The sequence below is a fragment of the Meriones unguiculatus genome, chromosome 14 (genome assembly GCF_030254825.1).
Source record: "Meriones unguiculatus strain TT.TT164.6M chromosome 14, Bangor_MerUng_6.1, whole genome shotgun sequence".
NCBI lineage: Eukaryota > Metazoa > Chordata > Mammalia > Rodentia > Muridae > Meriones > Meriones unguiculatus.
Window position 1 is genome coordinate 48122275 of NC_083361.1, and position 13173 is coordinate 48135447.

Sequence of the window (13173 nt, forward strand, 5' to 3'; positions counted from 1 at the left end):
CTCTACCAGGGAACTCCTACAGCTGATAAACACCTTCAGCAAAGTGGCAGGATACAAAATTAACTCAAAAAAATCAGTAGCCCTCCTGTATACAAAAGACAAAAGGGCTGAGAAAGAAATTAAGGAAACAACACCCTTCACAATAGCCACAAATGACATAAGGTACCTCGGAGTAACCCTAACCAAGGAAGTCAAAGACTTGTATGAAAAAAATTTCAAATCTCTGAAGAAAGAATTAGAAGAAGATATGAGAAGATGGAAAGATCTCCCATGCTCATGGCTTGGTAGGATTAACATAGTAAAAATGGCCATCTTACCAAAAGCAATCTACAGATTCAATGCAATGCCCATCAAATTACCAACACAATTCTTTACAGACCTGGAAAGGAAAATTCTCAACTTCATATGGAATAACAAGAAACCCAGAATTGCTAAAACAATCCTCTACAATAAAAGATCTTCTGGAGGTATCTCCATCCCTGATCTTAAGTTGTACTATAGAGCAACAGTTTTAAAAACTGCATGGTACTGGCATAGAAACAGAATGGTGGATCAATGGAACCGAACAGAGGACCCAGAAATAAACCCACACACTTATGGACACCTGATCTTTGACAAAGACGCCAAAACCATACAATGGAAAAAAGATAGCATCTTCAACAAATGGTGCTGGTCTAACTGGATGTCTACATGTAGAAAAATGAAAATAGATCCATACTTGTCACCCTGCACAAAACTGAAGTCCAAGTGGATCAAAGACCTCAACATAAAACCAGACACATTAAATCGGCTTGAAAAAAAAGTGGGAAATACCCTAGAACTCATTGGTACAGGGGGAAACTTCCTGAACAGAACACCAACAGCACAGGCTCTAAGAGCAACAACCAATAAATGGGACCTCATGAAACTGAAAAGCTTCTGTAAAGCAAAGGACACCGTCATCAAAACAAAGCGACCACCTACAGATTGGGAAAGAATCTTCACCAACCCTTTATCTGACAGAGGACTCATATCCAGTATATATAAAGAACTAAAGAAGCTGAAAAGCAGCAAACCAAGTAATCCACTTAAAAAATGGGGAACAGAGCTAAACAGAGAATTCTCTGTAGAGGAATACCGAATGGCCGAGAAGCACTTAAAGAAATGCTCAACCTCATTAGCCATTAGGGAAATGCAAATCAAAACAACCCTGAGATTTCACCTTACACCCATGAGAATGGCCAAGATCAAAAACTCAAGTGACAACACATGCTGGAGAGGTTGTGGAGAAAGGGGAACCCTTCTCCACTGCTGGTGGGAATGTAAACTTGTACAACCACTCTGGAAATCAATCTGGCGCTTTCTCAGACAACTAGGAATAGCGCTTCCTCAAGATCCAGCCATACCACTACTGGGCATATATCCAAAAGAGGCTCAAGTACACAAAAAGGACATTTGCTCAACCATGTTTGTAGCAGCTTTATTTGTAATAGCCAGAAGCTGGAAACAACCCAGATGCCCCTCAATTGAAGAATGGATGCAGAAATTGTGGTACATCTACACAATGGAATATTACTCAGCAATGAAAAATAAGGAAATCATGAAATTTGCAGGTAAATGGTGGGATCTGGAAAGGATCATCCTGAGTGAGTTGTCTCAGAAGCAAAAAGACACACATGGTATATACTCACTCATATAGACATACAACATAGGACAAACCCACTAAAACCTGTGCATCTAAAGAAACTAAGCAAGAGAGAGGACCCTAACTAAAACGTCCAATCCCCATCCAGAAAGGCAAAGAGGATGGACATCAGAAGAAGAAGAAAACAGGAAACAACCTAGGAACCTATCACAGAGGGCCTCTGAAAGCCTCTGCCCTTCAGACTATCAAAGCAGATGCTGAGCCTGATGGGCAACTGTTGGGCAGAGTGAACGGGATTTTAGGTAAGAACTGGGAAATAGTAAGAGCTGGAGAGGACAGGGTCTCCACAAGGAGAGCAACAGAACAAGAAAATTTGAACATAGGGAACTTCCCAGAGACTCATACTCCAACCAAGGACTAATCATGGAGATAACCTAGAACCCCTGCACAGATGTAGCACAGGGCAGTTCAGAGTCCAATTGGGTTACATAGTAATGTGAAGAGGGACTGCCTCTGACATACTCTGATTGGCCTGCTCTTTGATCACCTCCCTCTGGGGGGGGGGGAGCAGCCTTACCAGGCCACAGTAGAGGACAATACAGCCACTTTTGATGTGAACTGACAGACTAAGATCAGAAAGGAGAGGAGAACCTCCCCTATTAGTGGACTTGGGGAGTGGCATGCAAGCAGAGGGAGGAGGGAGGGTGGGATTGGGATGGGAGGAGGGAGGGGCTTATGGGGGGATGCAGAATGAATAAAGTGTAATTGATGAAAAATTTAAGAAAAAAGGGAAAAAATAATTTAAGAACCTTAAATGACTTTCAAAATTGGAGGAAAACATGGAGTTAGTCAATTGGCATGGAGCACGTCTCGCCCCTGGGGGCAATGGTCTCCTGAACCTACTCAGACCTCGGACACCACCACTGCTAGTTCTAGAACTGACGCAAGATGTTCCAACGAGGGGTTAAGGCTTCTCATAATATTTCCTATAAGCCCACACCTGTTTGTCTATATCCCCCATTTTTATTCATTAATAGCCAGATAGAGCCAAGTAATTGTGGTAATGATACTTGCTTTTTTGCCCAATGCTGGAATGCTAGTAAAGTTAGGTATGCCCTGGTTACTCGCATGCCTCACTGGGTGCCTATGCCCATTGATGCCCCTCACGCTATGACTCTCTTCAGACAGAAAAGGGATCTTGGAACTACAGCCACCATTGTTACTACCATCTCATTGATGGCTGTTGGAGCTACCACCAGGGCATTAGCCATGAGTCATACTGGGCAGACGGCTCAGACCCTGAATAATCATTTAGCCAATGTAGCTCATGCCTTAGTTGTACATAAAGGAATTAATGCTCAACTAAAAGGAAGCTTGATGGTGTTCAATCAGATTTGACCTCTTGCAGGAGCAAATTGATACCCTATGGCAAATCGCTCAACCTGGCTGTCAATGAAAGTATGCTGGACTTTGTGTCACTAGCATACAACATGAGAATTTCTCCTGCGCTGCAAATCTGTCTAAACAATTGTTGAGCTATATTTTAGGTAATTGGACTGGAGAATTCGATACTACGATGGAGCAGCTGAGAGTGGCCATTGTCACAGTAAATTCTACCGGAGTGGACGCAGGACTAGCCACAGGATTATCAACATGGATTGCTGCAGCCATGAATCATCTGAAGGAATGGGTGGGCATGGGAGTGTTAGCAGGCCTTCTGGTGTTGGTCTCCTTGGTTTGCCTGTGGTATATATGCAAGATTAGAGTCTCACAACAGTGTGATGCAGCCATGATCATTCAGGCCTTTACAGCCATTGAAGCAGGACATTCTCCCCAAGCATGGTTGGATACCATAAAAAGCTAAAATGATACGCTCAGGATGCGAGGCTAAGCACTGCACTCAGGGTCAGCAGCTTTGGACCCAGAGAAGAGCATGTCTGATTGCATGCGGGTTGATGCCCCAGGTCCCGCCTCTGAGAAAAAGGTATCGGACGGGTCTGATGCTCTTTGGGTGGATGACACCTAAATGAACATCTGTACAAAGTCCCAATTTATTTCTAATATCAGAGATCAGACCTCTACTCTTGCCTGATGCGTCTAAAACAAAAAGGGGGAACTGTAGAGAGCTGCGGAATGCTATGCCTTAAAGATGGAGCTGGTTTCCGCCTTCCACCTTCCCGATGGTGAGTGCTCTCTGTCACGAACAACTCCACACTTGGCTAAGGCCGAGGATCTGGCTTGCTTCTATGTATGTGGACCTATCTGCATTGCCCCCGTGGCACGCCTGGGTTGGCTACCCAGAGGCTATTTAAGCTGTGGGCTGGCTTTCCCCGGGGTCCGAGGATTGTTCAATGTTCCTGAATAAACTGCATTGCAAAAAAAAAAAAAATCACCCAATTAACCTGAGCATGAGGCTCTCGGCTCACACCTCTTTAGCGGTGGGGGTATGAGCAGAAGCTGCAGCTTGTAATAATTTGTAATAAAAAGATCCTTAAGTGTTTTGCAAAGGAAAAAAAAAAAAATCTAGTGCATGCCAATTGAACATATGACCAAAAGACATAAAATTTGCTTCCTTTAAGAAATAAGTGTGAAATTTATGTATTTGTGTTTTCTCTTTAAAAGTGAACAGTGATTCACTAATTAAGAATTTCTGATGGGTGAATTGTGTGCGCATCCAGGAATCTGAATCCTGGCCCAGGGGAGAGCAATCCATACAGGGAGGACAGTGGGGAGGAATACATTACAGTAATCGGTTTCAGAAGCCTGCTTCAATAGAAGGCATTTTAATGGGTCTGTGGGAAATCACAGTTCAGTATTGAAAGCACGGTAATGGAAATTCTTGGAGCTAAAGGGCTGTGGTTAGGTACATTAGGCTCCTTGCAAGGGCTGCTCGTCATTAAGAAAGCCCCTCCACCTGAGTTTTCAGCCTTCCGTGTTATGCCCCAGAAATGAAATAAAATTGGTTTAAGACTTGGAAAAAAAAAAAAAAAAAAAGAAAATAGAAAGCAATGAAGATTGTATCAAACCAAGTATGGGTACTGTTATGAGGCCTTTTTCGAAAAATCTCAGAATCTGATGCCATACTGCACAGTTCTCATCCTCTCTGAAGAGGGAAGAGTGCAAGGCAGGCTCTGAAATCTTCATGGGTCTCACGAGGACCTCATATCTGGACCTCAGATCGCATCTGTTCAAGTCAGTCAACGTCCTCAGAGACCTGTTGTCATCCTAGATCCAGAAAGGCCTTCGCTCAACACATGAGTTTTCACCTACCAAGTGAAACCCCAGAGAGCTAGACTCCTGGGCCTTGACAAGGAAGTTCAAAACTGTGCAGGAGGCATGTAGCTCATTCTGTCAAAGGTTCTGGGGAAACACAGAGGACAGGATTAAAGAGCCTTTCCCCTTTGACACCATAGGAGAAAAATAGAGGTCAACACATTGACTTTGGTGGGTGTCACCGGCCCCAAATCGGGTACCTGTGAATGTTCCCTGAACTTATGTATTTAATCTTTACAACAAAGATTTGGTAAGAATAGAGAAAACATTCAAGAAAGCAAAATGACTTTTTTTCCTATCTAGATAAGATTTTTTCAACATCCTAATTTTCGGTTTTGATTCTATGCTCTTCATGTTAACCCGCCTTTACACTTCCTCCTCCTGTTCCCTGTCTTCCATGTATGTTCCTCTCCATCTTACAGTGCACAGTATTGAGCCTTCCAGTTGTCCTGGAATTGTCAATGCTTTGGAGGATTTTGTGATGTATGTCGCATGACCACCAGCTCCTTCCATATTTCCTTGGACAACAAAAAGCAACACACAGGCCAAGCTACATTTTGGTCCATATACATCACCAGGTATCCCACAGGACATTGACAGGGACAGGAGGTGGGTTCTGTGTGCCTGATTCCTGAACCTTCTCTTCGTATCACCTCTCATGTCATGTTTCTTCAAATGAACTCAACACCACCCAGTTTCCAAGATGAAGGAAGGCATTGCATTTAATACCAAAAATATTCTCAGTTTTGTTTTGTTTTGTTCTGACAATGGACAGAACTAGATTTCTGGCTCAACATAATCCATAATCATTTATAAAAAGAATAAATATGGTTCATTGTCAGCTCTGTTTGGGTTTTCGAAAACTTTATGGCAATTCACCTGAATTTTAGAGGGCAAGATTGCATGTTTCCATGCTACTTACAAGGAAGTGAAAACGCATGGGTGGCTCTCTTAGTATCCACGCCAGAGGATCAAGGATAGATGAAATTTGTGAGGGTTGTTGTTCTGTGCTCTAGGGGTCTAGACTCCTAACACCCTATCATCTTCCTTTGGGTTCCACACCTGTCAGGGCAGAAATAAGAGTTTAATTCTTTGAGCTTGAATGTCGATAAGGGAAGGAGCTGGGAGAAGGCTTTTCTTAGTACTTCTGGATATATTATTTAGAATTGGAAGCTTCAATGGTAGCTTCAAAAGAAAGTCAAATATGCCAATAACTTTACCCAACTGTTGGTTTTCCAAATGCACCTCAAAATACTAATGGTATTAGGTAGTATCCTTGTCACTTGCTTGGGTTGGGACTACCTAGCTAAGTCCCCTACAATGCCAGGGCCATAGCAAGTGTTCCACCATCAAGAGGCAAGACGAAGCCTAGGTTGTTTAGCCATGAGAGGGACGTTAAATAATTCTCATCTCTTGTGGTACACAGTAGGTAAATATTTCGTCAGGCGAGAATGCAGCCTGCCTACAAACAAAAGACACAATGGGAAGCAACGTCACTTACCTGTCCTGCCAGAAGGGAAGCACCTCTCCAAGTTTTAGCCTGCAACATAATAAGTATGAAGGTTATCAGAAAAGGAAATGCGTCTAGGCAACCTTGACTTTCTAAAGTGTCCCGACCTTCAAGTCTGCCAGCAGTTCAGTCTTTCCCAGAACCAACTATTGAATTCATTTCCTCCCTTCCAATCCCCTCAGATTTTAGCCACTCTGGCAAGGATTTCTCTTCTTCTGATGACTTCCTCAGAAGCTGTCTGTGAGAGCATCTTTGCCAGTGCCAGCAGGCACAGTGTGGACGCCTCTCAGTGGGCAGCGAGGAAGTTGGACAAAGCAAAGAAGAAGCAGTGCGTATAGCATTGCAGTATGGTCATTCTTAACTCCTCCTTTCTCAAAGTCAAAACGACCAAGTTGCACAGAGGTGAAAGTCAGTAAGCCCAATGGTATCTTTGAGATTTCAGGATGTCATTGAAATTTGTCCTCTGTGCATGGAATTCTCTCCTTGTTTATCCAACAGAGTGTTCCATAATTGACTTTAGATTTCTTCCCTGCCATGCAACCTCATCTTGGAAGAGAGGGGAATCCAAAGATACCTTTTTGTCTACATGTATGTTACCATGTCTCGATTCATGGAACTCAAGTCTTCCACTTGGAAGAGCGTTGGAATCATCTACCATGCTTCAGGTTAAATCTGATGAAAAGAAGATGTTTTCTACGCACTAACTGACTAGCCCGTGGTCAAATACACTGGGTTGCTTTTTATCGAGTATGTTGTACTACACATCTGAGATTACATGATGTCCTTGATTGGATATTCAAGCTTCAACCATGGCTTTAGAAATTGTGTATCCAGCAAGTGTTACCAAGAGTCCTATGCTACAGCTTCGTAAAAGTCTGTTAGTAGTAAGATATATATATATATATATACATATATGTGTGTGTCAGTTCTGAATTAATTGTGTTCATCATGAGGATGTTAAGAAGATTCAGTGTGTGGTTCTTTCTTGTTTCATTGAAGAGTTAGCGCATCTGATCCATTATCAGGACTGTGGGTCTACCAGCTAGCAACATGTTCTTTAGAAATATCTTTCCTTGTTACATAAAGGAATAGTTGTTTTCATAGATCTTGGGTAACAGGCAAATTTTGTTAGAATAGATGATTTGCATCTGTGTGAGAGCGGCAATCAGAGGATGAATGTACCCAGGAGGAAAACAGAAACAACAACAACAAATAACAGAAAGCAAAGCCCAATTGTCATTTCTCATGATGGATCAACTGAGATGGTTTCCATGCGAGAGAGAGATAGGTAAACACAACATGCTCTGGAAGATTTTGGCAGCTAAGACATAAATGATGAACACCAATAAAACTAGGGAATGTCTCCAACAGGTGCCCTGGCTTCTCACTTAGCCATTATTATCTAGAATTTACCCAGCCTCCAGCAGGAAAGACCGTTTCAATTTTCCCTCTATATAAATTGAATGATCCTTTAATTATTAGTTATATGTCAGCCTTTACACAACTTTGGGTAAAGTGCGAGGGCAGTCATTGTCCTCCAATATTCTTGGGACTACTGGCAGGAGCCCTAACCTCCCCTCCTGACACTTTACCACATATGTGCAAGGGTACATCGCCGGAGACTAGGAATGAGCAGCACGTTCGAATTCATCAGTTCTTAGATATTTTTTGAGTATATCATTTGCACCTACAGTCATCTCTACCTGATATATGTGCCTACTCCTATAGTAAAGGCTGTCTCCCTATCACTTGGAATCATTTCAATCTCTTTGAAAATAGAAAGCAATGAAGAATGTATCAAACCAAGTATGGGTACTGTTATGAGGCCTTTTTCGAAAAATCTCAGAATCTGATGCCAAACTGCACAGTTCTCATCCTCTCTGAAGAGGGAAGAGTGCCAGGCAGGCTCTGAAATCCTCATGGGTCTCACAAGGACCTCATATCTGGACCTCAGATCACATCTGCTCAAGTCAGTCAACGTCCTCAGATACCTGTTGTCATCACAGATCCAGAAAGGCCTTCGCTCAACACATGAGTTTTCACCTACCAAGTGAAACCCCAGAGAGCTAGACTCCTGGGCCTTGACAAGGAATTTCAAAACTGTGCAGGAGGCATGTAGCTCATTCTGTCAAAGGTGGTGGGGGAACACAGAGGACAGGATTAAAGAGCCTTTCCCCTCAGACACCATATGAGAAAAATAGAGGTCAAAACATTGCAATTGGTGGGTGTCACTGGCCCCAAATCGGGTAGCTGTGAATGTTCCCTGAACTTATGTACTTAATCTTTACAACAGAGATTTTGGTAAGAATAGAGAAAACATTCAAGTAAGCAAAATGACTTTGTTCCTATCTAGATAAGATTTTTTTCAACATCCTAATTTGCGGTTTTGATTCTATGCTCTTCCTCTTAACCCTACTTTAGGATTCCTCCTCCTGTTCCTTTCTTCCATGTATGTTCCTCTCCATCTTACAGTGCCCAGTATTGAGCCTTCCAGTTGTCCTGCAATTGTCAATGCTCTGGAGGATTTTGTGATGTATGTCACATGACCACCAGCTCGTTCCATATTTCCTTGGACAACAAATTGGAACACAGAAGCGAAGCTACATTTTGGTCCATATACATTTCCAGGTATCCCACAGGACATTGACAGGGACAGGAGTTGGGTTCTGTGTTCCTGATTCCTGAACCTTCTCTTCTTATCACCTCTCATGTCATGTTTCTTCAAATGAACTCAAATCCACCCAGTTTCCAAGATGAAGGAAGGCATTGCATTTAATACCAAAAATATTCTCCGTTTTGTTTTGTTTTGTTTTGATTTCCGACAATGGACAACTAGATTTCTGGCTCAACATAATCCATAATCATTTATAAAAAGAATAATCATGGTTCATTGTCAGCTCTGTTTGGGGCTGCGAAAACTTTATGGCAATTAACCTGAATTTTAGAGGGCAAGATTGCAAGTTTCCATGCTACTTACAAGGACGTGAAAACGCATGGGTTGCTCTCTTAGTATCCACGCCAGAGGATCAAGGATAGATGAAATTTGAGAGGGTTATTGTTCTGTGCTCTAGGGGTCTAGACTACTAACACCCTATCATCTTCCTTTGGGTTCCACACCTGTCAGGGCAGAAAGAAGAGTTTAATTCTTTGAGCTTGAATGTCCATAAGGGAAGGAGCTGGGAGAAGGCTTTTCTTACTACTTCTGGATATATTATTTAAAATTGGAAGCTTCAAGGGTAGCTACAAAAGAAAGTCACATAGTCCAATAACTTCACCCAACTAATGGTTTTCCAAATGCACATCAACATACTAATGGTATTAGGTAGTATCCTTGTCACTTGCTTGGGTTGGGACTACCTAGCTAAGTCCCCTACAATGCCAGGGCCATAACAAGTGTTCCACCAGCAAGAGGCAAGATGAAGCCTTGGTTGTTTAGCCATAAGAGGGACGTCAAATGATTCTCATCTCTAGAGGTACACAGTAGGTAAATATTTAGTCAGCCGAGACTTCAGCCTGCCTACAAACAAAAGACACCAGGGGAAGCAGCGTCACTGCTTACCTGTCCTGCCAGAAGGGAAGCACCTCTCCAAGTTTTAGCCTGCAACATAATAAGTATGAAGGTTATCAGAAAAGGAAATGCGTCTAGGCAACCTTGACTTTCTAAAGTGTCCCGACCTTCAAGTCTGCCAGCCGTTCAGTATTTCCCAGAACCAACTATTGAATTCATTTCCTCCCTTCCAATCCCCTCAGATTTTAGCCACTGGGGCAAAAATTTCTCTTCTTCTGATGGCTTCCTCAAAAGCTGTCTGTGAGAGCATCTTTGCCAGTGCCAGCAGACACAGTGTGGATGCCTCTCAGTGGGCAGCAAGGAAGTTCAACAAAGCAAAGAAGAGGCACTGCCTATAGCATTGCAGTATGGTCATTCTTAACTCCTCCTCATTTCTCAATGTCAAAACGAACAAGTTGCACAGAGGTGAAAGTCAGTAAGCCCTATGGTATCTTTGAGATTTCAGGGTGTCATTGAAATTTATCTTCTGTGCATGGAATTCTTTCCTTGTTTATCCAACAGAGTATTCCATAATTGACTTTAGATTTCTTCCATGCCATGCAACCTGATCTTGGAAGAAAGGGGAATCCAAAGGTGCCTTTTTGTCTACATGTATGTTACCATGTCTCGATTCATGGAACTCAAGTCTTCCACTTGGAAGAGCGTTGGAATCATCTACCATGCTTCAGGTTAAATCTGATGAAAAGAAGATGTTTTATACGCACTAACTGACTAGCCTGTGGGCAAATACTCATGGGTTGCTTTTTAATAGAGTATGTTGTACTACATATCTGAGATTACATGTTGTCCTTGATTGGATATTCAAGTTTCAACCATGGTTGTAGAAATTGTTTATCCAGCAAGAGTTACCAAGAGTCCTATCCTCCTGCTTCCTAAAAGTCTGTTAGTAGTAATATATATATATATATATATATATATATATATATATATATATATATATATATATATATATATATCTGTGTGTGTGTGTGTGTCAGTTCTGAATTAATTAAGTTCATGAGGATATTAAGAAGATTCAGTGTGTGGTTCGTTCTTGTTTCATTGGAGAGTTAGCGTGTCTGCTCCATTATCAGGACTGTGGGTCTACCAGCTAGCAACATGTTCTTTAGAAATATCTTGCCTTGTTTTTTAAAGGAATAGTTGTTTTCATAGATCTTGTGTAACACGCAAATTTTGTTAGAATAGATGATGTGCATCTGTGTGAGAGCTGCAATAAGAGGAATAATGCATGCAGGTGGAAAATAGAAGCAACTCTTCCACTTGGAATAGCGTTGGAATCATCTACCCTGCTTCAGGTTAAATCTGATGAAAAGAAGATGTTTTCTACGCACTAGCTGACTAGCCCGTGGTCAAATACACTGGGTTGCTTTTTATCGAGTATGTTGTACTACACATCTGAGATTACATGATGTCCTTTATTGGATATTCAAGCTTCAACCATGGCTTTAGAAATTGTGTATCCAGCAAGTGTTACCAAGAGTCCTATGCTCCAGCTTCGTAAAAGTCTGTTAGTAGTAAGATATATATATATATATATATATACATGTATGTGCGTGTCAGTTCTGAATTAATTGTGTTCATCATGAGGATGTTAAGAAGATTCAGTGTGTGGTTCTTTCTTGTTTCATTGGAGAGTTAGCGCCTCTGATCCATTATTAGGATTGTAGATCTACCAGCTAGCAACATGTTCTTTAGAAATATCTTTCCTTGTTTCATGAAGGAATAGTTGTTTTCAAAAATCTTGGGTAACACGCAAATTTTGTTAGAATAGATGATTTGCATCTGTGTGAGAGCGGCAATAAGAGGATGAATGTACCCAGGAGGAAAACAGAAACAACAACAACAAATAACAGAAAGCAAAGCCCAATTGTCATTTCTCATTTTGGATCAACTGAGATGGTTTCCATGTGAGAGAGAGATAGGTAAACACAACATGCTCTGGAAGATTTTGGCAGCTAAGACATAAATGATGAACACCAATAAAACTAGGGAATGTCTCAAACAGATGCCCTGGCTTCTCACCTAGCCATTATTATCTAGAATTTACCCAGCCTCCAACAGGAAAGACCATTTCAATTTTCCCTCTATATAAATTGAATGATCCTTTAATTATTTGTTATACGTCAGCCTTTACACAACTTTGGGTAAAGTGCGAGGGCAGTCATTGTCCTCCAATATTCTTGAGACTACTGGTATGAGCCCTAACCTCCCCTCCTGACACTTTACCACATATGTGCAAGGGTACATAGCCGGAGACTAGGAATGAGCAGCACGTTCAAATTCATCAGTTCTTACATATTTTTTGAGTACGTCATTTGCACCTACAGTCATCTCTACCTGATATATGTGCCTACTCCTATAGTAAAGGTTGTCTCCCTATCAGTTGGAATCATTTCTATCTCTTTGAAAATAGAAAGTAATGCAGATTGTATCAAAAAAGTATGGTACTGTTATGAGGCCTTTTTCGAAAAATCTCAGAATCTGATCCCATACTGCACAGTTCTCATCCTCTCTGAAGAGGGAAGTGTGCAAGGCAGGCTCTGAACTCCTCATGGGTCTCACGAAGACCTCATATCTGGACCTCAGATCGCATCTGTTCAAGTCAGTCAACGTCCTCAGATACCTGTTTTCATCATAGATCCAGAAAGGCCTTCGCTCAACACATGAGTTTTCACCTACCAAGTGAAACCCCAGAGAGCTAGACTCCTGGGCCTTGACAAGGAAGTTCAAAACTGTGCAAGAGGCATGTAGCTCATTCTGTCAAAGGTGGTGGGGAAACACAGAGGACAGGATTAAAGAGCCTTTCCCCTTTGACACCATATGAGAAAAATAGAGGTCAACACATTGCCTTTGGTGGGTGTCACTGGCCCCAAATCGGGTACCTGTGAATGTTCCTTGAACTTATGTATTTAATCTGTACAACAAAGATTTGGTAAGAAGAGAGAAAACATTTAAGAAAACAAAATGACTTTTTTTCCTATCTAGATAAGATTTTTTCAACATCCTAATTTGCGGTTTTGATTCTATGCTCTTCCTCTTTTCCTGCCTTTACACTTCCTCCTCCTGTTCCCTGTCTTCCATGTATGTTCCTCTCCATCTTACAGTGCACAGTATTGAGCCTTCGAGTTGTCCTGCAATTGTCAGTGCTCTGGAGGATTTTGTGATGTATGTCGCATGACCACCAGCTCCTTCCATATT

At 41.8% G+C, this 13173-nt stretch overlaps 1 long non-coding RNA gene and 3 other non-coding genes across 4 annotated transcripts in view; all 4 read right to left on the bottom strand.

Annotated features, from left to right (window-relative positions):
* The window catches only part of LOC132647037 (uncharacterized), a 178160-nt gene that overhangs the window by 123232 nt on the left and 41755 nt on the right, over positions 1–13173 (bottom strand). The window lies entirely within an intron of this gene.
* LOC132647400 (small nucleolar RNA SNORD109A) lies at positions 4793–4857 on the bottom strand. The gene has a single exon (XR_009585768.1). It is a non-coding gene; the product is annotated as a small nucleolar RNA SNORD109A (small nucleolar RNA).
* LOC132647349 (small nucleolar RNA SNORD109A) lies at positions 8353–8417 on the bottom strand. Its single transcript, XR_009585717.1, has one exon. It is a non-coding gene; the product is annotated as a small nucleolar RNA SNORD109A (small nucleolar RNA).
* On the bottom strand, positions 12553–12617 carry LOC132647691 (small nucleolar RNA SNORD109A). The gene has a single exon (XR_009586037.1). It is a non-coding gene; the product is annotated as a small nucleolar RNA SNORD109A (small nucleolar RNA).